Genomic DNA, 24,944 nt, shown 5'->3' on the forward strand with positions numbered 1-24,944 from the left:
TCCTGAGAGATAAACCTCATTACCTAGAAATGCATAACTGGAGTATTACCTCAACACAGGTCTCTCAGTGTCCTCTACCGTCCAAAGGGATTTTGATGTATGTTTTCCTTAGAAGGACATTAGAAGACACTGCAGTGTTTGTGGTTCCAAACTGTTAAAGATTTTTTTCAATGTTTGAATGAGAAAAAGGAAATCCATCCTTTTTATTATTATTATTATTAAGTATGAGCTCACTGAATAAATTCTTGAGTATAAACTTACCAAACAGTATGGAGCCCTGCTGGTCCCCAGTATAGCGGAGTCCTACTAGAAAGGACATCAGTGTGGCACTGAATAGGCTGTCTTGCTCTGAAATCTCAAAAAAACTGCATAGTTCTAAGTCCCATGAGCAAGTTGCTTTTCTGCTGCGCTTCTCTGTCAGCATTTCTGCTGTGTGTAATTCTGTGTGTGTATCTTAACCTCATCCTACATGCAATTGAAAAGTCCTTTTGTGCTTGGCCTGTCACTCAGAAGATGTGTCATTGAATGCTATTACCTCTACAGGTGTCCAATCATAGCCAGTGTCTGACTGGAGTTGCTTTGTCTGAAATACTCAGGCTAACAAAGGAGGAACCATTACAGCCTATTACATGTGAAAGGAACTTTTGCTGGACTCAGTAAGTGGCCCAATTTGTCCAAGAACTCCACCAAAGTATCCTAAGTGGATTCTTAGGGCTGCCCGGTGGACTCTGGATGGCTCCCCTGCTATGTCTCCTTTGTTTAATCCTCTTATTGGAAATTTCTTCTCAAATATTCATTTCAGTTTGGTTATTAGCATCATTTCGGTCTCACCTCTGTTGCAATCCGTTATCCCTGATTTACTGGGAAAAGTGAAGCATCAACCTACTGAAGATGGGTCTGTGAGGGATTATTTCATTTTATATTTATACTGAACTTTTTAAAGGGAACGTTTTATACTTGGGAATTAAACTTACTGATGCTGGTAAAAATAATAGCACCTCTAGTGGTATTCTGAATGGCTAGTGTATGTACTGATGATAATTCCCTGATGTAAACTGATGTACAGGAATCGGTGTAACTTTCATCTCTCTGACACAAAAATCAGGCTGATAAAATTCGAGGGAACTACATCGAGGTGTTCACCAGAGGTTCAGTCTCTGCAAACAAGATGCCGTAGGCACTCATGAAAAATGTAGCCTCTCTGACTCTCTTTGCCCAGTAGGGTCATGTCCAGATCCTTTCACCTTTAAATCACATTGCTTCTTGCTTCACTGTTGCATCTTGCCCTCGTTCCTAGTTTGTTGCTGCCTTACAGGCTTCTGTTGTTCTAGAGACAGGAGAGGAACGTTTATTAAGAGAGATTTATTTGGAAAGGTCAGACTGTACATTACCTCAGTATTAGGTTCAGTCTGCAGAATAATGATTTCATTTAGAACGCAGGTTTTGCAGACATCGCTTATTTTAAAATATGGCTTTGAGGAATCAAACCTGTCAAAATCTGTTAAATGAGTGAATCTCCGTTCTGCTGAGTGCTTCTGAAGCACTACAAGCTTTAGTAGCTTGATTTACACTAAATTTTCATTTTAAACAGTGGAAAACACTACATACTGTTGATAAGTTCAAGAAACAAACAAACAAAAATAATTTTCCAAATTGGAACAGAAAGTTTAAAACACAGGTTGCTTCCCCTCTCCAGTTTTATGAAGAGAAAGGTTTGTAAACATGTAAGAGACAAAAACAGGAAGAAAATTCTCTTCTCTTTTAGTAATGCTTTTTAGTGCAGTCACACGTGGATAATTTCAGCAGGTCAGTCTATGAATCAGTATCTGTTTTGTGTTATAGCTCTTTAGTACCACCCCATAAACTCACATATAGGGTTTTTTTGTTTTGTTTTGTTTTTTCTCTTTTCAATACTTCCACAATCTGACAAAAAGAGAGTTGTTGTAAAAGTCCAGATAATGAAGTCCAAGATTTAAATCTTGGCTTCATTCACGAAGACTTCATTCTACATATTACAGGGCTTTATACCAGCAGGATTTAGTAAAGCACATACTGTATTTTTAACAACGAGGCACAGAGGATCTGTAGCCATGCAGTATCATCTGCAAATTCATGTATGTATGCCAGGCACAGGATGAACACAGATTGAAAAGAAATTCTGCAGACATCTTGTATGTGACAGGATACAATAGATTTAGTTGTACAGAAATGCACGAAACAGTATTAGTTGTCTACAGCCTCATAAAACCACAGTGCTGTATACTTTAAGACTTTTCTGAGCGTTAGTGTGGTTTAGAAAGGTGTTTGGAAATGTGTAATGGAATAATTTGTGGATGTATATGGGACCTCTTCCCAGTGTGAGAGCAGCAGGGGAAAAAGTGCTTGTTTAAAAAGTAACGAGATGAGGAAAGATGCTGAGGTCATGGGCTAACCTAAGGCAGGCAGGCAGTGGCATCCTTAATACCCAGCAAGAGCCAAACAGCATAGACACAGGGTAAGAAGGGCTTTGAACGTGAAAATAAGAAAAGCTTTGAACAGGAAAATAAGCAGCTCATTTGAAGCAACAGAAGAGAGAAAGTGCCTAGAGAAACAGCGTGTAGGAAAGACTGTCAGTTAGGAGAATGTTGTTGTCAGAATTTAGTAGGAAAGGTTACATAATGACATATTCTGCTTGTCATCTAGGCACGTTCTGTAAGGGTTTGGCATACTCTGCATACGAAAGCCTAGAGAGAAATTGGGCTCAGAAAGCGTGTCCAGGGCCCAAAGGAATGGACAGGACAGAAATAGTGAGATTATAGATAACTTCATGGATTGCTTTATGAGAGAAATGAGGGAAGATGACAGGAAAAAGGGTGTTTAAGATCTCTCTTCTAATTAGGTAGGTAGTTCCATGGGAGTAGATTCTTATAGGTTTGCAAGGAGAGATCACAGGTGCAGCTCACTCTCTGTGAGCAAAGGTAGTTCTGGAGTATAGAAAAGAACAAGGAAGACATCATAGATGGTGCCTGAATTGCATTTGTGAATGTAAAATTTGAGAATTTGGGACAGAAAAAAGACAATGTTGGGAGACTCCTTCCAAATGTTGCAGAAGGGATATGGGTTCTAGTGATATAGAGAATAAATAACACCATAAGTCAGTCAGAAAACTCAAAGAGAAGATTTCAGAAGGAATTCATTAGTTGATTTGGTTTTACATTTCTTGGCTTATTTCATACAACTTTATCAGCTCTCTTTCTGTGCATTTGCTTCTTGCTTAAAAATGCAGCTGTTGCCTGTTTGGAATCTGTCACTTTATTCTAGCCATGTTTGTCCTTACATTTTCTTTATTCTCTGCAGCCCATGTCATTATGCATCCTTTCTTTAATACCTTCTTTTCTGAAGCCAAACCCAAGTTTCTTCACTTAGCAGCTCTTCAACATACTGCCTTCCTTAGTTTACCGTTATGTATTTTACCAATACTTTGTTTCCTTCCCCTTTAGTGATGCCTGTGTTTCATAAAGTAGTCGGAACGCTTCTTTCTTAGCATGGCTTGAGCATGGAGCTCCTTCTTATGTGTAGCTTAAACCTCACCCACATATAGCCGGACTTCTTTTCCTTTTACTACTATTCCATATAATCAGAACAGGATTTTCCAGATGAAAATAGCTTTCTGCCTGTGTATTTGTAGCAATTATGGAATACTGGAGATCTCCTAGCTCCCCAACTCAGGGTACTAAAATGAAGCTAAATAACAGTTGCAGAACTCTTCACATTTCTGCATCAAAAGCTTACTTCTCCACTACCTTAAACCACATATTCTCATTTATGTCTGTTCAAAGTGAATGCAAAATCATAACGTGAAAGGACTATTTGAGACTGGAGTTAATAGAGAATCAATCATGAAACTAAAAGAAAAAGAAAAAAAAGTCAGCTGCCCTTACTATTAGCATTTAACAGAATCTGTCACTTTGTCAGTAACCAAGGGAAGCATTTTAATTAAAAAAAAAAATCCGGGAGATGCAAGTAGTATGCAAATTATAATTGAAATTACTTGTTTTGAGACTGACCCTTGAAACATAAATAAACACAGTATTGTGGTTTTGAGTCCAGGCGGGATTTTATATCTCTACCATCACAATAATACTTGGGCATCTGTTTTGCTTAAATACTGAAAAATAATTTACAGAGTTTAAATATATTTCAGCACACCTACATTATTTACAATATTTTATGCTTAGATCAACTCTAACACAAAAAGCGACTTGCCAAAAGCAACACAGAGATCAATGGCTGAGCTTAAAAGTAAAATTCAGGAAGCCTCATTGCCAGCTTCCTCTCTACCCACTAGACACTAGTGCTCCATTAATATGTGATCAAAAGATTGCTCTGGTGCCTGCCTCTACTGAGAAGGGGTGGGGGGACCTGAAAAAATCTGTCTCCTTGGACGCGTTTAATACCTTTGTGCTGACAATTTTTTAATTGTAAGTCAAAATGAATGAGCATGTTACTTGCGATCTGCGTCACATCTGTTTTCGTTTCTGAAACATGACCTGTCAGAAGTAAAATATTTAGTGGGCAATACAATGAAATCATTTGTTATTTGTGGGAACCTGTGAACTGATCAAGGAGGAGAACTGTTGCGCAAGCTGGAGCTGAAATGAACATGAAGCCTGAACGTGCCAGCTTCTTTTGTGTTGCCACCTACCTCTTAACCGTGAGTTCTTTGCGCTGTCTGTGTTTAGTATCACCATTTGCTTCCTCCTTTATATGAAGTCTCTCTGTAAGTGAGAAGGTCAACCTGGGATCAAAGAATAAGGGGCATGTGCTTATGAACAACTTTCTATCAGAAAATTCAATCAAGATTCTTTTAATCAAAACATTAATCTTTTGGACACGTATCACAGAGAAAACTCCGGGCAAAACCTTGCTGCTGTTGTATCTTTTTAGAGTCATTCTGTGACTGCAACTGCTAAAGGTACTTGGGAAGTGAAGCAACATAGGTATCAAGAAATGATTCTAAATATGATGAACTTGAGATTTTTCACTTCTCTCTCTCTCTGTGGTTTCAGTCCATTAGTGGGTGGCTGTGAAATAAGTTTGTGCAATGGCCAATGAGTAAAGAGAAAATCACCTTAAAAAGCACGCTATAAATACAGCAGTAAAAGATGAATCTCCTGCACCCAAAAATGAGATTGAGCTAGTTTTTATTTAAGAGGATTGCAAAACTCCAAAAGGGCAGTATTTTAAAAAATGGTGCTATCTTCCCTTTTGTTTAGATGACAGAACAATTTGTTGTAGATTGCAGAGATTTTTTTTCTTGGTCATCTTCAGCAATGAAACCATGCAGATTTCCATTTAGTTTTCAGCTTGAAATTCATACCAATGAATGCAAGAAAAGAAGACACTGGTATCTGCTCTTAGTATTTTGAGGCTTTGATTAGCGTTTTGATCAGTCAGTTCTGTTCATTCCAGCTCAGTGCACTACTGCTCTCTAGGATGTCTCCAGCCATTTTTAACTGCATTGACCTTCAAAGTAGCAAGATCCAGTTTAAAACAGAATGAGAACCTTTCTTGCATCTCCTTTTTTCCTCTTGCATCATAATTTATGTGTGGGGTTTGGGGATGTAATTTGTCATTGAAAACTTCCATGATTTTTTCAAAGATTTTTCCAAACCTATTTTTTTCTAAGTTAAAAATGTGTTGGCATAACGAAATGATCACCCATCAGTGACTTTATCCAGGATACATCAGGATACATCTGCTTTCATCAATCCTGGACATGGTGTTAATTAGATTTCTCTGAAGCCTATCCTGCAGCAGATGTTTTAGGTTCACCCCTTACCATGTATCCAAGAGGTATCAGATGAACTTTCGTAGCAATGGGGTTGGTTGTGATGTCTTGGAGATGTTGTTTGTTATCGTTTTAAGCAATTTGCTTTTCACAGATTGATGAAACACTGTCCCCAATTTAATTGCAACATCAAGTCAATTAATCCTCATGTATTAATATTATACGTTAATATTATAGTGAGTGATATCCTAAGGCTCCTTTCAGTGTTGAATGGAAAAGACATAGATTTTTTTTTTCCCCCATCAGAATAGCAATAAACATTTGGGTTCTATAAAGCATTGATTACAGCCAAGAAATATAATGTCTGGGCCACTGAGGCAGCTTTTTCACTGCTGCTTAAGTTATATTTCAAACTGCTAATATGTTCCCAGATTTTTGAAGCAGCACCGTTTTGGAGAGAATGTTTTATGCTGGGGCCCAGTGTTGAGACTTGTGCAGAGCTATGCTACTGTTGCAGTTTCTCATGTTACAGAGATGCCAGACCCACCCAACAACTAGAATACAGAAAACAGAAAAAAAAAAAAAAAAAAAAAAAAGACACCGGTGATCTTAACCAAATTAAATAATCAGATGCCAATCAAATATTTACTCCTTCCATTCCTCAGCCTCCACATACGTGGACATGGAACACCTCCCCTGCAAGGACAAGCTGCAGGGGCTGGGGCTGCTTAGCCTGGAGAAGAGAAGGCTCCAGGAGACCAGAAAGGAGGGCTGTAAAAAAGAAGGGGACAGACTCTTTAGCAGGGTCTTTTGTGATAGAACAAGATGAAATGGTTTCAGTGGTTTCAAACTAAAAGAGGGGAGATTTAGATTGGATAAAAGGGAAATGTTTTTTATAATAAGGGTGGTGAGGCTCTGGCACAGGTTGCCCAGAGAAGTGGTCGGTGCCTCGTCCCTGCAGACGCTCAGGGTCAGGCTTTGAGGATCCCTTTCAACTCTGTCCATGATTCTGTGATGCTCAGTGTGACTTGCAAGGTGTTTGTTATCAGAAGGTTGTGCTGGGCCGGCCTTTTCCTGGGCAGTGAGAGGCAGCTGCCAGCTGAGAGGAGGTGGTGGCAGTGCTTGTGGTGGGAATTGCCGTGTCCCTCAGCAGCTCCAGTACAGAAAGTTGTGGAAAATACTAATTTTATCTGTAAAATAATGGGCAGTAGACCTGTGAGTGTACCTAATGATTTGTTATAAAAGTAGTTGAGATACTAAAGATGGGTGTTGCAGCTGCTGTGACTCTGTGGGAGAAAGCAGGAGAGGAAGGAGAGCTGCAGCCCTCCTCAGTGTCAGGTGAGCTGTGCACAGGTGCCCGTGGTTTGTTATTTATCACTGAGGTGATAGATTCTCTTGATGAGTTTACTGTTCTAATTGCTTTCATGTTTTTCAGTTTGATTATCGGGCCTTCCCAGTTTTTTGTGCAAATGTATGTTCATACATATGCAGCTATGAGTGACAGTGCAGGAATGTTACCCAAATGTTTTTTGATCTCAACTCTTCACAAAGAAACAGCACCACTATAATATGGTCAAAATAAGTAGGAGGAGCTGAATAACAAAGATTTGAAAACGTAGGTCCAACAGAAGGTATGAACAGAGAATATATACAGAAACTGCTACCTCCAACCTGACCTCCTTAATGACCAGACAGAAGTGGGACATCTGCTTGAACACAGAACAGCAAAAGAAAATATTTTGTCTGATAAAAATGAAAGTCAGGAAAATTGCCTAAGTTCACCGTGGGAATACTTTATTATGGTCAGTTCTTGAGATATAAAAGATAATTAAACTTGGTCTACCTAATTTGTAAAATTGCCTCTTTCTTCTTTTCCAGAAGAAGCAGTTCTGAACTAACATCTTCAAGAGTGTACAAGACTTTCCTTTTGCTTCAGAGAAAAGGTAAGAAACCAGTTGTCTTACTTCTTCTGCCTGATTTTTATTTCTTTTCTAACGTAAACCTGTTGTCTTCTACTAGAAGCCTGGTATTTAGATTTTAAAAGCTGAATAGTGTGAGTTCTTATATTTATAATTAATCTGCTCATAATTTCAGTACAACAAAATCTGGAGAGATTTCTGTAACATGTAACGCTAGTTCTCTATTGAGGAATTAAGTAAGTTTGTTTTGGTCACTGTCGGGAATGGCTGATATATGCATATTTGAGTTTCATTGCAGGAGTGTAGAGATCTGTTTGGTGGTATGGTTATAAGCTTCATGTTTTCTTGTAATGCACCCCCAGACATCAGAGGGTACTGCTAACAGAAGCGTAAAGCACATGAAGTATTGGCAGCTAGACCTTCTGTTTTACTGCTACAGGGAAGATTTAGTTCCTTTCCATGTTTGTTAAAGCAATGCTGTGATAAAGTTACATGGTTAGGGATAGAGGATAGTCTTCTTTCAGAGGAGGGGTGATTAGCACTAGGCAAGATGCTGCTATTTGATTTTTTAGTATGTAAAAATAAGGACATGTTAAATAGGTAATGTTACGATTATTTCACCATTTTCTGCCTTTCTTCATATAGTACCTGAGGAACAAAAAGAGGCTTTTATGTCTAGAGAAGGCAGTGATATTTTCAATAATGCCTCAAAAGCACTTCTTTCTGGTGCAGCATTTCTTCTTTATACTTTGCCGAAAGAAAACTGAGGAAAAAAAAGAAAGGGTTTGTCTTCAGGAGGAAGAAAAGAGACAGCAATAAACACCATTCTATTTAAACTTGACACAGAATGTCACAGAATTGCCAGTCTTAACATATTGCTGTGGTATTCTGCTACTACAGACATTTCTTCTTCTTTTCTTTCATGATAACAAAAATGAAAAACTATTTCACCTTGAAAGTTTTTCATCTCTAGTGGGATTTCAACCATAGTGAATTGGTCCAGAACACACCAAACTTTGAGATGAATAAAGGGCTTGACAGCTGTACAGTGATAAGCTGTAGTGCCTTATGTTCCCGTGTTCCTAACGGCCTTATGTTGTGTGAGTAGGCTACACCAAGAGTGTGACTATTGCTACATTTATAATGTGGTCCACCTGGAATCGCAAATAATGGATTATAAGGAAAAACATCATTTTGAATGACTTAAAAATGCAATTTAAAATATAGGTCTAGCACCAGTCAACTCACTGGCCTACATGAAGCATTTCAAATTAGCTCAAGAAATTACTTTTGAATGTTTCTCTCTGTCTTGGAAGAAGGGAAAAATTGATAAAATATACTTTCCTTCCCACCAACTCTAACAGCCCCTAAAGCAGAAAATGAAACTTTAAAGAAATGTAGTTTGCTGTATAATTTATTAGCTTACAGATTGCCTACAGTATATACTAAATCTTCTACATAATGTATTTATTAGTGATACAAATAGTTTTTTGAATTTTATGTGCTAGCATTTCTTTTGATTTGTTAAATTGTAAAATGTAGAAAGCTAATCTTATTGGTGTCATCTCACACACTGTAAAGTATAATAGTTATATTGTTAGATACAGTGTTAGAATTGCAAAGTCAAGCAGAAATCATGAAATGACAATACTAAAATGCTCTTAGTACACAATTATTGTGAAGTAGTCACTCTGAAATATACAGTTACTTCTAAAGCTTCTTAGAAAAAAAAGCTGCGGATTTGTTTTAACATCGATAGTGATGTGCTTTTTCCATTCACTTCATTCTTGAAAAAGCATGATTTCTACAAATATGATACTATTTTGACTGATACTGAGTAAACGAATAAACAAAAAGAAGTCCAGGCAGGCATTCAGAATGGTCAGTTTCATTCATGTAGTTCAAACTTAGAAAAAACTGCGAGCAGCAGTCCAGTAATGGCATTAGATCCATCACAGAACTCATAGATAAGCCTTTAATTTCTGTAAGGCTGTAGGTTCCTCAGTGATCAACTTAGTATTATACTTGTTTACCACAAATGGATGAAGAAAATCCCTTTCCCTGACAGTCTAAAGGAAACTGGTAGGGAGAACCTGATCTTTTTCTGTCAGAGATGACAAGACTCCCGCTTGCAGGAGTAGTTTTTAAGCTCTGCAGGAACTTGTAAATTTTATTCATTTTGAGGAGAAGAAAAAAAACCCTATTTTGTTTGTTTTGTGAAAAACACTAATGGTGATTACTTCAGGAGCCATCATCAGTCACTTGCTAATGGCGTAGGAAAGTGTACAACTACTTAGCATCTATTAGTAAAACAAAATTCAGAATGAAAGAAGTTGAAATGCTATAGAGAGGTGCTGTTGAAAACTAATTAAGAGCTGTTGAAGAAGTTCTTGTGACAGTTTGAAAAGCAGTTATGTCAAAAGCGGTTGTGTCTGTCTGAATTATGTGCAGAGGGAGAATTGAAAGGAATGACAGTAGTTTTGCAACCACTTCTGCTGCTGTTAAGCTGAACCTAGAAGTTTTATTTTGGATATTAGGATGAAATCCTGGGATTGTTGCATTCAGCAGTCAATTCTTATCATAGCAGCTTGGTTGTACAAAGAAGTTCTCTAAGATGTTTGTTTCCTTAATTTTTTAATGAGGCAATTATCCTCTCTCCTTTCCGGTGTACAATTATAATGAATGTCATGCAAATGACTGATGTCCACTGTGCTTAGAACTTCAAAACTTCAGTATGTTTATTTTTCACTCCTCACAATTTTGGAATTCAATGTAAATCTCATTTTAAATGTTATCTGACTTTATGCTAGTGAGACCGTGGAAAGAAATGAAAAAGGGAAAAAGCCCCGGATATCGTTTAGACCTCATATTGTGAAGTCCGCGTTTATTCTATCTGCATTGTATGGTGGTGGTTGTTACTATGCTTCAAGTGAAATATTTACCTCCTGAACCAGAGAGAGCCTCCGAAAGACCGTTCTCTTCTTCATAGTATTGGTAAATATCTGACTTAAGCTGCTTGGCAATGGTAGTGAGAGTTACAGGAGAGAATTCTTTCTGGAGTAGATGTCACCTCATGTTTTAAAGTAGGTCAACAAAAGAATTCTGTTCTAAAAAAAAAAAAAAAAAAAGTACAGCTTTCTGATTCAGAGCCATCCCTTATCCTAATATGCACTCACATGTGATGAAAACATGTTCAGATACTCTGATCTGAAGATGTATTCATGTTCAGCTCTATTTCTTCCATGTATTCACATTACACAGCCGCAGAATTGTGGGACCGCAGCTGAGCAAGGAATGAGGGATTGCTTTTAGAAGAGAATAACATCATTTACTGTGATAGATCTGTGTTGCAAAATGTCTGGTGAAGAGTATGACTTTAAGGTGGAGATGATTACTAGAAGTTAATTACTGTTAAGGTAGAGACATTGGGGTTTGCCATTATGTACCAGAGATGGAATGCTGAGGCAAGCGCAGATGTTTGACATATTTAGCTGAAGAAAGGACAGGATGTAGAAAATCATTCCAATTACTCAGGCCCCCAAAGCCTAGTGAGTTTCAAGGTGACTTTTGTGGTAAATATCTGAGAAGTCATCTTTAACACACAAGAAAAGCTTTGGAGTCTCCAAATTGCAACATTGTGCATGTAAAATAGAGATATTTCCTGGAAAACTACGTGTTTTGCTCTGCAGTCTGTATTAAAAGTGATACAAGACTCTTCACACAAGGATGGTAGAAGCCACTGGGGGAACACTGGGCTGATGATGCTATTGGAAGCTGTGGCTTCTTATCTTGCTTAGTACCTGGATTAAAATCAGCCCTCAGGTAATATAAGCATGTTACCTAATATGATTCAGAACAATAAATTTTCATCTTAATGTCTTTCTTCTTGTATTATTGAAAGCACTGGAAGATTCACCACTGTAGTGGGGGACCTCTCCTAAATTAAACTGGAATTGCTAACAGGTTGTTAAGAAAACAAAACTACTGTGCTGATGACATTCTTGTAGTGTTATGGATAATTTCTGCATTGTCAGATGTACTGTATTAGCAAGAACTGAGCCATCCCACTGATGTGATGTTAAGATTACTCAAGTAATAGAACTTCTCCAGCATACTAGAAAAAAATTTCAGTGCTGCTTTTCAGTAGGGACGCTGTTGAAAGGACAAACAGAGGACTGGTATATTTGCTGTGACTTTTATATAAGTGGAAATTTGAAATGTCAGTTCCTCTTTTTCTAGAATAGGACTGTAATATATAACAGGACTTTAGCTGTGGAGTTTCACATTTCAATCTCTTAAAGTTCTGTAGAATCTGAATTTTTGTGTCATTCAGCTCTTTCTTCAAAAATCCTAAAATATGTCATTTGCACAATGTCTTAGCTTTTTTTTTTTTTTTTTTTAAAAAAGAAAATTTAATTTAATTGCAGAATTTTTAATTGGAGAACTTTCTGTAATTTGGAACTGCTGCTGATACAGCAATGGTCAAAAAAAAGCTACAGTGAATACTGTATAAAACTGCATGAAATGTGAAATTGGCCAGAGTGGGAAAAACAAGGGCTTGAAAAAAAAAAAAAAAAAAAAAAAAGACAAAGAAAGAACTGAAGAAAAGTGCATGTTTGCATGATAGGAAGTTTAAAAATAAGTGAAGCACTGCAATTTCAGAAATAAATGCCATCTTGTGAAAGTTATATTAAGAATATAAAGAACGTTACCTCAGTTGAATAATCTTCCAGATAAGTGTTTTCTCAATTATAGTAGCACTTGGTATTTTGTGATCTTCTTCTGTTACTGTATGCTTTTGTTTGGCTGAGATGTTGCTGATCAATAGTGACTTCTCCAGAGAAGCAGCTTTCAGGGGAAGCACTGCGCTGTCTTTGAGACAGCAAATTGATACCTTTTTTTTCAACTGAATATGGGAAACTGTAAACCCAGATTCACTAGTCCTATTTAACAGCTTTGGTGCCAGATCTTGGCTTTGCCTTCAGTCAAGTTCATGTGGATTTTACGATAAACAGGATCTGTTCAAGGTTTCTTAGAATGTTAATGACTGATGTTTCAAATGGGCAAAAGCTGCAACTGAATTGTCAAGTTCGAAATAAGAAATTTAACCTGAGACATCAAGTATGAATGCAGCAGAATTTTGTTCAACTACTTTTTTGTTGAGCTGGTTAATATGTCTCTTTGTAAGTGTCTCTACTAGATAGCATGAAGCCTTTGGAAATTGGAGTGCTCATTATTTCCAGAGAAGTTGGGTTCCGATGGAGAGCTTCCCTGTGCGAATGAGCACAATTTTGTGAAAAAATAGATCTGAAATAATAAATTGATAATGGGGAAAATCAAGCTGTAAACTGGAGAGAAATGAAGAATGTTATGCGAAGTAGAATTGATTTAATGAGTAAAATACACATAGAAGTGAAAAAGCTTTTATTTGGTTTAAGTATGTAGCCATTCTACATTTATAGCTTAGAGCTTTATCTTAGGAGCTCATGCTGACCTACTTACTACAAATACTAATGTTTTTAACTGACTAGAGCAGATACTTTTGGCATAATATCTCAAAGGTCAGTTAGCAGGCTTTTCTCCTCCTCTCCTCTTGGCAACTCATTCATACAGAACAAACTAGTTTCGTGATTTTTAAGAGCACTCTTTGCAATAGAATTTAATATCATTACCAAATATAGAGACAGTTTTGGCTTATAAGGTGAACCTTGTTCACATCTTTCCGTGTGTTATTCCAGTTCTCTTTAATGTAGATACACTCTGATTTTCTAAGTGGAAAAGTGGATGAATTGTTCCCTCACTAAACCCTCTGTTCCTAAGCACTAGAAATTCAGTGTCTAAAAAAGATGTATCTGTCATATCTCCTCATATTATATGAGATTTACTTTGCTGATTGCTTATTTCATTTTGTACCTTAGTCTATACTGCAATTTCAAGGTCTCTTTTGAGCATGCATGCCCTCTGGACTAGGATATTTCATGAATAGATCTCCACTTAATGACAGTCCTTCAATTTTGTCTCATTGTACAAACATGCAGTGCAATGAACTTGTTGAGTTAGTTTTTCAGTGGTGCTTTTTAAAACACTTCACTTACACTCTCAAAATAATGTGATTAAGAGCAACTCCAAGGAATTCTCCAATGTAGGCTGGAGAAAGCAACATGTTAGCAGGTATTTTTTCTGTGTACTTTGTTGTAACGAGGGTAGAAGACTAGTGGGTGCATGCTCTACCAAAATGTTCCTGTTATTAAAATATCAATTAATATTTTATTCTGTGTTTTCTTTAGAATTCGACAAGAATTAGGTACTTTTAGGCACCTCTGAAAATTCCACTGTTAGATTTGGGGACCTTGCTGGGCGTAGGTGAACACTTCATCTTTGAGTGTCTAGCATATGGTGAGCTGCATGCTGGACTTATAAAACTGAATATATTATGCTAGATCCATCCTGAAGTGTTGCAAATAATTTCTTGGTTGGTGCAGTGAATGAGTTTTCTGTACACTATGCACACGGTTGTTTTTTTGAATCCTGGATAATGTTTTATTTTTGCAGTGTTATTGTGAAACCTTAGAAGTTAATTAGTTGGGATAGTTGGACTATTTTTCTTATCTTTATTCAGCAGGGATTACAAAGAATTTGAATGTAGCACCGAGGTACGAGTCTGCTTCAGATACAGTCAATTATATAAGTCTATCAACAGCTATTTTATTATGGGAACAACTGAGACAGAAGGCTTGTGTTCTGTGATGAATATAGATTAGAAAGAGGTCACCCTGACATACATAATTAGCTTCAGAATTTTAAATTAATAGGTAGTGTGCCCCTAAGGCATCCATACATTCAGGCTGAAGCTGCAGGATATCTGGTCCAGTTCCTGTCTGCTTTTGTCAGCAATGACATGGCTTAATGCACTGCTTATATAATGGCATTAGATATTATGGCAGAACTAAATCACTATAAAAACAAAATTTGCATATTACTTTATTCATACTACATACATTTCCCTTTGGAAACATTTGCACTGTTTAATTATTATGCAGATTACCAGTAGATCATTGGCTCAACCTGATATGTCTTCAGGTAATTTATAAGAGCTAAGCAGATGCTTAAAAAAGTTTCTGAAAACAGTTTGAGAAGATCTAGAGGTTTATGAAGTTGCTAGCATGTCTTGTTAAATGAATGCTAATAATTCAGAATGACTGCACAAAAGGTGAACTGAAGGGTGTTACCTGCCGAGACCTGAATGGAAAGCAGATTTCTGGCCCAAACTGGAATAACCCAAAGCATTTCCAAGGAATTTGATGCATAGCTCCATCTGTCATCTGTTTTATCAGCTCTGACCACTGCTAGGGAGAGGTCGTTATTGGCAGGACCATGTCTTCCTTTTCTTTCTGATCTACAAGCTTATGTGGGTTACCTGAGTTTCTTGAACCTTTTCAGATGCACTGAGTTTGAGTTAAGTTACAAAACAGAGCAGAATTTTTATTTTTTTGAAGCATCCAAGTAGCACATGAAATCTGATAGCATTTGATAGTTTTCATTTATTTTAATATCACTGTTGTTTAGTTTATTCAGATGTGAAACTGGAAGAAAAAGAAGCAAAGTAGAATAATTCAACATTTTTCAAAAATGGTGAAAATATGTCCATACATTTCAAGAACTGAAACTTGCTTTGCCATCACTAGTGAACTGGAACATAGGAGGGCAGGATTTTCAGTGGTATGACTTTTCTTGTGTTTCTTGACATGAGTAATAAAACACTTCATCATTCATTTACACAAAAAGAAAATGACTTGACAGGCACCTTACTACACTACAGCAAGCTTGAGTTGTGATACAAAATATAAGCAGGTTATTTACTGTAAATTTTTAGATTCTTTTTTAAAGCGTGTGGGCATTATGTAGCAGATGTCTTCACCTGTAGTCTTCTGGGCTTTTGATATTTTTGATATTTTAGAATGACAAGTGTGTAATATTTATCTAATTGTCTTTTGATTCCTGATAAAATAATATTATATGTAGACAATCAATGGTTATTACTTAATGAACTGGAATGTGTGCCAGATGAATACATGAACATTCAATCTGTTGGGTTTTTTTTAGAAATAATGTTGCTGAAACAAGATGTCATCAAGTAATGCCATGTAAATGCCATGAAACCATTTATTTAATTTATAATTATCTGTTTTATCTATTATCTATTATCCGAACATTAGAGCAATCCTGAAATGTTGATTTCCAAAGTAGAAGACATTGCTCCTGTGCCAGTATTCTATTATGATGTCCTTACTTCCATTATAATGCCAAATGATTGATGAGTTGCAAATTGAATTGCATTTTCCTATGGGAACTGATACCGTTGAGTGATTTATATATATTTGTTTTACACAATAACCATTTTGTTGAGTTTCTGTCTGTCCTTCCTTGTGGTCAACTCAAACTACATCCCTTGTTTACAGAACGCATCAAAAATCACATGATTTCTTGTCTCTCTATGACTGTTTATCTTAACATTTTGAAGATCTTGCTTTTATCCTTCTCCATGCCTTCACATAATTTGTTGGTGAGAAGACTGTTGAGTTTTCCCTTTGCTGTTACAACACCTTTCTTTGAAATTCTGTTTTTAAATCTTTCTATTTACTGGCAGCGTGCTGACAATGGTATTATACAGAGCTTCTGTAGAAAACTAATCTTCATCCCTAGTGGCTCTTTAATTCCATGAATAGGAGCACGTGGGAGGCACCACAAAGATGATAGAAAAGCAAATATTTATTTATACTCCACATTAATGAAAAACCTTAAAAAAAAAATCATTGAGACAAAGACAGAAGCACCTGGTAAACATTACTTTAAAATGTCTGGAACTGCAGAAATACATATCTTAATTTCAGTGTATGTGGCTTGGAGGGATGCATAGTAGCAAAGCTCTGAATGCATTATGTAAACTTATATAATTATTTTTTTGAAAATTTTGTAATGTGGTCCATAAACAGCACTTTTTTTTTCTTTGTTGTTAACTGATAGAGGCAACTATCAGTTGTGATAGAGTGAGAAAATAGATTATAGAACACACTTCAGATCTTCACCAGTTCAGATTTACCTTTTTGGAACTAGTTGTCTTCATTTAACTTATCCTTCCTTTTGCCTTGAATTCTCAGGTTTGATTCTACTTTTCTTTCATCCTTATTTAGGAAAGTCTAGAAGACTATCTGGATTTTAGCTTTTCCAAGTTTATATCCTTGTAAGTGAAGATAGCCATATCTAGTTGATATGGGGAAGCAAATGGTTCAAATCTAAAACATCACAAATTTTGAAGGACAAATAATATCTGTCATAGAATATCCCCAGTTGGGAGGGCTCCACAAGGATCCAATTGAGTCCAATTCCTGGATTCACACAGGACTATCCCAAAATCAAATCCTCTATCTGAGAGCCTTGTCCACATGCCTCTGAACTGTGGCAGTTTGGTACCATGACCCTGGCAGCCCATTCCATGCCTGTCACCCTCTGGTGCTGAATATTTCCCTAACCCCTACTTGGTTCTCCTCTGACACAGCTCCGTGCTGCTATGCCAACGTATCCCAACGTTACTTTTCTATCTGTCAGAGACTAAGAATGAATTCTAAGAATTGTGTTTAAAAAAAATAAATAAATAAAAAAATCCTGGCATAGAAAATCTTTTTGTAAGGCAAAGAAAAATTCTAATGTGTAAGTTGCTCTTAATATACCAACAATATTGCAGTAATAGGAAGAGAGGCTGCCTTTTTCATCATCGCTGTAAGTATGTGTTTTTAATTTCAGTCACAATTTCCTGCTGCTACAAACATGCCATATCTGCAGGGATCTGGGGAATTAATTAGGTACATTTCATTTCTCCTCTAACTAATCCCCTCAATTCTCTTAGTTTAGGAGCTGAACACACCAATGACTGATAAGCCACAAGGGCCCTATTTACTTTACGGAAGGTTCTGCAAATCCCAGAGAGATGTTGGCTTGTGCTTAAATTTCCTCTACTTAGTCCTTGGGATGGTGGCATTTGAATGTGACCCTTGAAATCAAAAGTATGTTTATACTTAAAAGCAAATGGGAGTAAATTAATGAAAAGAGCTAACATAGCAGTTTAACAATATACCTTTTCTGTAGTCAAGTACTTTTCTGCTTAAAATACTTGAGAGAGGATACAAAACATCATTTAACATAAGCTGCATGAACTAAGCCCATTTTAATTCTATAAAAATAATTCTAAAGTAATATTGAAATATTCATGTGTACTGAATGCTATCACAACTTACTTGTTTTCAGTCTTCTTAAGCAACAATTTAGTACCAGGTTATCCTTCGTTCTCAGAAAATTCAAACACTGTACACCTATGATGGCCCTGAAAGTAATGCTCAGTGTTGGTGGGATGGCAGTAGGGATCGAACCTCCTCGTCGATATTCTGTAGCATGGAATAGATGGCAGTGAAGGTGCGGAATTGAATTCCTCCATGTGGAAAAAATGGCCCCCGCTGACATTCACAGACACGTGCTGAATGTTTCTGGAGACCAAGCAGTGGATGTGAGCGCAGTGAGGCGGTTGGTGGTGTGTTTCAGCTGTGCTGCAGTGACAGTGGATTGTCTCCATTGGTGCAGTTTTTTATGAGCCTGGTACACAGAGTCTTGTTCATTGCCAGTGCAAACGTGTAGTTACTGATGGTGACTGTGTTGAAAGACAGAGTTTTGTAGCTGAGAATTTGCTGTATCAAATACTGTTATTGCACTCTTTGTATCTCTTGTAGTTTCCGTGGAAAAAAAAAAATAAGAGGCATTACTTTTCGTGGAACTGGCTAATAATGTTATTGATACTGTTGAGCCTGCATCTGGATGTGAGTTATACTGCACCATCTCTCTTTCATTTAAGCTACTTAAACAGCAGCATGCTCTCATTTGGTCCTGCTCAGTGAATCCATAAGGCCAGGGAACAGTGTGTGAGATATTTTTGCATGGATACCAAGCTTGAGTCAGTGAAATTTATTTTGTCCAGTTCACCTGGGACAGTTGCTACATGGTCATAAACTGAGACTATTTGAGAGTCAGCTGGATGAGTAATCCCATTGTTTTTGTTGATTTGTGATGTATGCACTTCAACTATTCCAGGACAGGAATTTTCAGGGATTGTGTGTACAGAACTTGTAAACCCCTCCTGAGAGTTTTTTGATGTTATGTTTATTTTTCTAGTTTTGAAAGGCTACAAAAAAAGAAAATGGGCAGAAGAATGTAATGATATGAACAAGCACATGGTGCACGCCAGCATTTCTTGATTGTTGTACAGCTGCAGTGACTGTGGAGCTCAATATAAAAAAAGCCAATCTCCTTTGCAGTACGCAGCCTCATGTCTTACAGTTTTTGTATCCAATTAATGTCAACACAGGAGTGTCTTCCACGGTCATTTATTTATTTGATTTCTTCTGACATGAACTCTGTTATTCATTAGGGCAGAATCCCAACTATCTGCACTGATGGAAACGTATACTGGCTTAAGATACACACCTTGTATTGCCTGTTTTTCCCTAGACTTTGCTGCTACAATTGTGAGGTGCTGGGATACACTTGACAACTGTGAAGTGTTAATATATTCACTTTCATCATTACAGTCAAAATGACATTTTTCCTAAGTGGAAACTTCACATTAGGCTGTTATAAAAGACAACTACTTAAAAAAAAGATTAGTAAGTGTTGTCTCCCATTTTATAATTTCTGACGTTACATATCCAGAATAGTTTGCCTGAAAAATGTCCAATAGCAATAATGTACTTGCAATGTTTATGACTGTTTGGAAGCTTTATGAGGATTTTGAGGCATAATTTTACCTTTTTTCTTCTTAAACCAATTCATTGGTTCTCCAGAAATGAAGCAAAGCACCCATATAGCATCTTTTCTCCATACTGATCTTTCCATGGAACCCAGAGAAATGTTTTTGTCTCATGCCTCATAGATATGGCAAACACTTTGACATTCATCTGAAGAGAGGAATTATGTCATTTGAAGTACTGCAAAATCACCTGTTTGATTCTCCACATTTGAAATAATTGATTTTCATTACCTTTTCTTGCCTCAAATAAGGCTAGAGCTAATTATTATGCCTTGCTAATTGTCTTATTAGCTAAGTAGAATGCTTCAAGTGTACAATTTTTGTTAATGCTGTGCCTAGATATTAAGTAACCACAGTGCTGAGACTGAGACCGCCAGCATTGGTGGGCTAAGACCCAAAGAATCCTTGTATTTTGTAGTGCAGTTAGTGATGTTCTGTAAAGTTCACTTGAATTCAAGTAAGCAACCAGAGATCTAATTCTGAGCTTGAAAAGCTCAAATACTTTCTGATCTGCAGCGAACTACAAAATGCATACTTTTCTGAACCCGAGTTCAAATTGCCAGTTACCTTTGCAAATCTCTGCCAGTCACTCCAGTGTTAGTGCCTTTGCTCAGAAGCAGAAGCATGCACCTTGCACAAGGTGGCAAATGTATGTAAGGAATCAGTGAGAGATGAGAGCAGTGGCATGCCCACAGAGATGTAAATAACCACCTGTCTAATCTTGATGGAATTTTGTCACCAAGCTACCTAAATATCTAGAAAGCTTTTTTTCTTTTTAATTCCATGACTGTCAAGAGGTTGTGCCACACTATAATGTACGGAGGTCTGAATAAGGGGATTTTTTTCCCCGCATTGTAACCAAGTTTACTGTGTGTCCTAAGGTGCCTGATACAGGAACAATAGAAAGCAAAGTAAGTGTCAACAACCCAAGTATGGTTGTGACCATACTGATTACAAGGAGCTTATCTTCCCTTTGCATTCTCTCTTGTGTAAAATAATATTTGTTTGAGAAAGAGGGTGATTTAGTAGTTACAGTGGAAGTGTGATATAAAATATCCTCCTTTTAGCTGTAATTATTTGGTACTTCAAGGACAAAACACACTTTCATAGAACGCCATTCTCCGTCTACTCTGCCCTGGTCAGGCCTGTGTCCAGTGCTGGGCTCCCCAAAAAAGACAGGGATCTCCTGGGGAACGTCCAGCAGAGGGCCACCAAGATGATAAAGGGCCTGGAGCATCTCTCCTGTGAGGAAAGGCTGGGTGACCTGGGTCTGTTCAGCATTGAGAAAAGAAGAATCAGAGGTGATCTTATTAATGTTTACATGTATTTTAAGTGTAGGAGTAAGAGGGACAGGGCCAACCCCTTTTCAGTGGTCTGTGGGGACAGAACGAGAGAAAACAGCCCTAAGCAGGAGTATGGGGAGTTCTACACCAGTATGTGAAGGGTGACAATACTGGAACAGGCTGCCCAGAGAGATGGTGGAGTCTCATTCTCTGCAGATTTTCAAAACCCATCTGGACGCCTACCTGTGCAGCTGCTGTAGGGAGCCTGCTTTGCTTGGGGGTTGGACTTGATCACGTTTAGAGGTCCCTTCCAACCCCTACAATACTGTGATTCTGTGATGTAATACCATATTAAAAAATCTACTCACTTTTGGAGAAAGAGTCTATTCAATTTCAGATAGCTAGCAGAATTCATTCTCATCACTGGCATTTGTGTGCTTAGTTGTCAAAACAGGATTTTTAGACGAAGGTTTGATATTGTTGAAGTTATTGATAGTGCTGCTCAAAAATATTCAGTTTTGATATTGATAAAATGGATATATTCCTTAGAAATGTTTCTCTGTCAGTAAATCGACTTATACAGAGTATTCAGCCAACTTTTTTCCTTCCTAGAGTTCATCATTAAGGATGTTGTGTAGTCCACAGTCCCAGAACCCTGAGACTCACAGTGTGAGGCATTAGTTTACAATTTCAAGCTTTCAGTCTTCACAGCAAGATCTCATAATTAATGGTTTGAGAATAGAATTAGAAACTAAGTTTTTAAACTTTGAATTCTGCAGCTAAGAACACTGAAGTAAGACTGTTGGCTTTCAAACTTTTACGGTGTTCATATTAGTTCAATAAATGTTGAAGACATCGACATCATCTGAGTTGCTTAAAATTGGATTTTGGAATTTGTCTTCAGCAGGAATTTTAAGTGCTTACATCCAACACAGTGAAAGTGTTTTGTAAGTTCTAATTTCATCTTGGATTGGAAATTCTGGAACCTGATCATAAAAGCTGGAATCAATACTTTTTTTTCCAAACAGGGGTGATGTTCTATTATTCATGTTCTCACTAGCTTCACTTGTGCAGGCCGATATATTCTGTAATGCTCATTATCTTCCAAATAAGATTGATGCTCAGAAATTAAGTGTAAATAAATTGACTGAGTGATCAAGGTGATATGATGCTGTTGGAAAAAATAGTTGATGTTACTAATCCTTCATATTATGGTGAGGATTAAGGATGAGGAGTAGACTCATTATATCCTCTATCAGTTTTTTTACTCTGTACAGTACCAGACATAAATTATATCTCTGTTATTAGTAACCTTCTTTGCCCAAATACATGTCTGTATATACTTCTGTGGTACTTAAATAATCTGTCACTGCATATTTCTTGTTTTCATATTTTTAGTACTTTTTTTATCTTGATGTTTTTTCATTGTACAAATTTACACTTCTTATTTTAAAATCCTAGATTACTAATAATACAATCTTGAAACACAACTTAAAGAGTACTATGGATCATTAAATCTTCTAGAAGTGTCTGACGTTTGCCAAGGAACTTAAAATATTTCCCTATATAAGTCCTCAGTCTGTAATAGAAGTAACAACCTCATCATGAAGCATTTCCTAAAGATTAATGAACAAATGAAGTAAATGGCCCTAGGCTATATTTTGGGACATCAGCTTCTCCCGAGTGATCATTAATCCCCAGGAAGCCTCTGCCTGAGTCATCAGTGCTTCGACCATTAGAATGTTGCATTGTTGATTGCAGTATTGCAAAAGGGAGTTAATAAGTAAATGAGTAAAAGGATCAGCAGTGTAAGAGTGAGATGATTTCAATATATGTAATGGTATTAACCACAGCAGTTGTAAAATAATGCTCTAATTTGTACCTATATTACTTTGAGCAATGCTTGCAGGAAACAGTCTGAAGAAAGCAAGGAATACAAAACGTAGTAGATTTCTGCATCATAACTCTAAATAATGTTGGGGTAATTAAAGTGTGTATTTGATTCCAACCGTAAAATAGGTTCTGTAATGATTTTTTGAGACGGTCTTGTAATTCCATTGTGACATTTTATCAGATTTATGTCCTGCATAATCAGATGTGATTTCAGAAGATTCATCTTGAAGTATTTTAGCTGCAGGAGACGTGAGTGAAGGAATGTGAGTGGAGCTTCACAGATGCTGAATGCTTTTGAAAGAGTGTCATCTGCATGAAAAGAGCAGAAAGCAGAGAATGAAATCTGGAATGTATTATTTCTTAAAAAATTAATACATGACCAAGGAAGTGCTTTCTTTTCACTCATACAGAATTATTTTCCTGAGCAAACAATCTAAATTTTACCAACTTCAGTTTTCATGCATCTGTATAAAATAGGCAGGCGCTCAGTGTTTCATTTTCTTGTTACCTGCATAGAAATGTCTTCCATCCCTAACTGTGTAGTTTTTTACTGAATGTCTTCTGGGAGTACAGGTGATTGAAGAGCTGAAAGGCAATAGCATGCCTTGCTTAGTTCATGACTAGAAGTAGTCTGTATCCAGTTTGTGTGTGGTGTAAGATAACTTTGGAAGGCGGCAGGTGCAGAGGTACTGTGTTGATCAAGATATTGCTTTATATTGCTTTAAGTGAATAAATCTTCACCTCAGTTTCAAGTAAGGAGGCTCTATAAGCAGTTGTATAAAGGCAGTTGCTGGCAAAAGAATAATGAGTCTACGTATAAACTGTTAATCAGATTGCATGAAGACTGGGGTGCTTCTAAATAAAAGAAGTCTTGAAAAGTGGGCAGGGAAGACCGTGATCACATCTTAGCTTTAAAAAAAAGAGCTTCTGGCTTATTCCATCTTCACCATAACTTCTTAGGTCTCTAGGGCTCTCAATACTTCCAGGATACTTTGAATTTGATCTGAATGTATCAAGAGATTTAGAAGGCTCCTTAGCTGTTATGTAAATTCTGCTTACTATCTTTGTAATAGAATTGTAAGAATAAGTAAAACTGTGTTTTGTGGAATCTAATACATGGCCAACAGAAACTAGAGCTTAACCGCTGAAACACTTTTTTTCCCACCTCACCAAATTTTTTTCCCCTTAATATTTGAAGTTATGCTTTCTTTTTTCTTCAGATAAACGGTACACTATCAAGGATTTCCTACCCAAGAGTTGAGCAGGTTTTTTTTTTTTTTTTTTTTTTTTTTTCCAGTCTTACTGGAAAAAAGCTTTTCTTGTTTGATGTGTTCAAACATAATTTTAGAGACATTGTCATCAGGGTTTTACATTTCTTTTAAAATGTCTTGCCCAGCTCTGCTTCATTTATGATCAGCTTAACAGTATTTAATCTCTATTCTGTTGTTTGACCATCTGTTCATTTTGGAGAGTATTTCCAATTTATCTCACAGTGGTATTGTGAAATCTGCTTCATCCAGTTCTTTCAGCAGGTCCTTGGGGCCGATTAACCAGAATCAAGCAAGTATTGCTGCAACATTAGAAACATTTTTCCTCTTTAATGATAATGAAGTGATATTTACATATGGACTACTGTAGTATAGAATATCAGTGTGGTCAGTTCTACTGATCCAGTTTTGGCAGACAAAAAAAAAAAAGGGGATATTTGCATTGCTTGGTAGTATTTTTGTTTGTTTTTGAACTTATATACACAGTCTAGCGGTGATCTACCACTGCTATTGGCACTTTGGTGTGGCTCTCCATCATGTTAGGCAATTCCTATAAAATGTTCCTTTGTTTTTTGTTTTCCATAGAAATTTACTGTTTTATTACTATAACATTTTGTTTCCTTAATCTAACTTGGTATCCAGTTTACCTGTAGGCCATCCTTTAAGGTGACTCATCTTTTTTTTCCCCTTCTTTTTTCTTTTTCTTTTCTTTTTTTTTTTTTTGTTTTCTCACAAGTAAATTACTTCAGATTCAAATTAAGATTCTTCTGAGAGGTAGCCTGTAATTCTGTTTTTCCAGGTGTGGTTCAAGGTAGCCCTGATACTTTAGACTTCCCTGACTTTTCATGACATTGGAAATTCACATGAAGTAGAGAAGGTAACTGCAAGTGTATGTACAACTAATAACACAATAACTATGATCTACTGATCACAGGTCAGGTTCACATCACTACTGATGTG

General features: G+C 36.9%; 1 long non-coding RNA gene across 1 annotated transcript in view; it reads left to right on the plus strand.

Moving 5' to 3' along the window:
- The window catches only part of LOC128081594 (uncharacterized), a 54,242-nt gene extending 46,528 nt beyond the window's left edge, over positions 1–7,714 (plus strand). The window contains exon 3 of the long non-coding RNA XR_008207283.1: positions 7,649–7,714. This is a non-coding gene — a long non-coding RNA (uncharacterized LOC128081594). The remainder of the gene's footprint in view (positions 1–7,648) is intronic.
- The last annotated feature ends 17,230 nt before the right edge of the window (positions 7,715–24,944 follow it).

The sequence above is a fragment of the Tympanuchus pallidicinctus genome, unplaced genomic scaffold (assembly GCF_026119805.1).
Source record: "Tympanuchus pallidicinctus isolate F22 unplaced genomic scaffold, pur_lepc_1.0 scaffold21, whole genome shotgun sequence".
In the NCBI taxonomy this organism is placed as follows: Eukaryota; Metazoa; Chordata; class Aves; order Galliformes; family Phasianidae; genus Tympanuchus; species Tympanuchus pallidicinctus.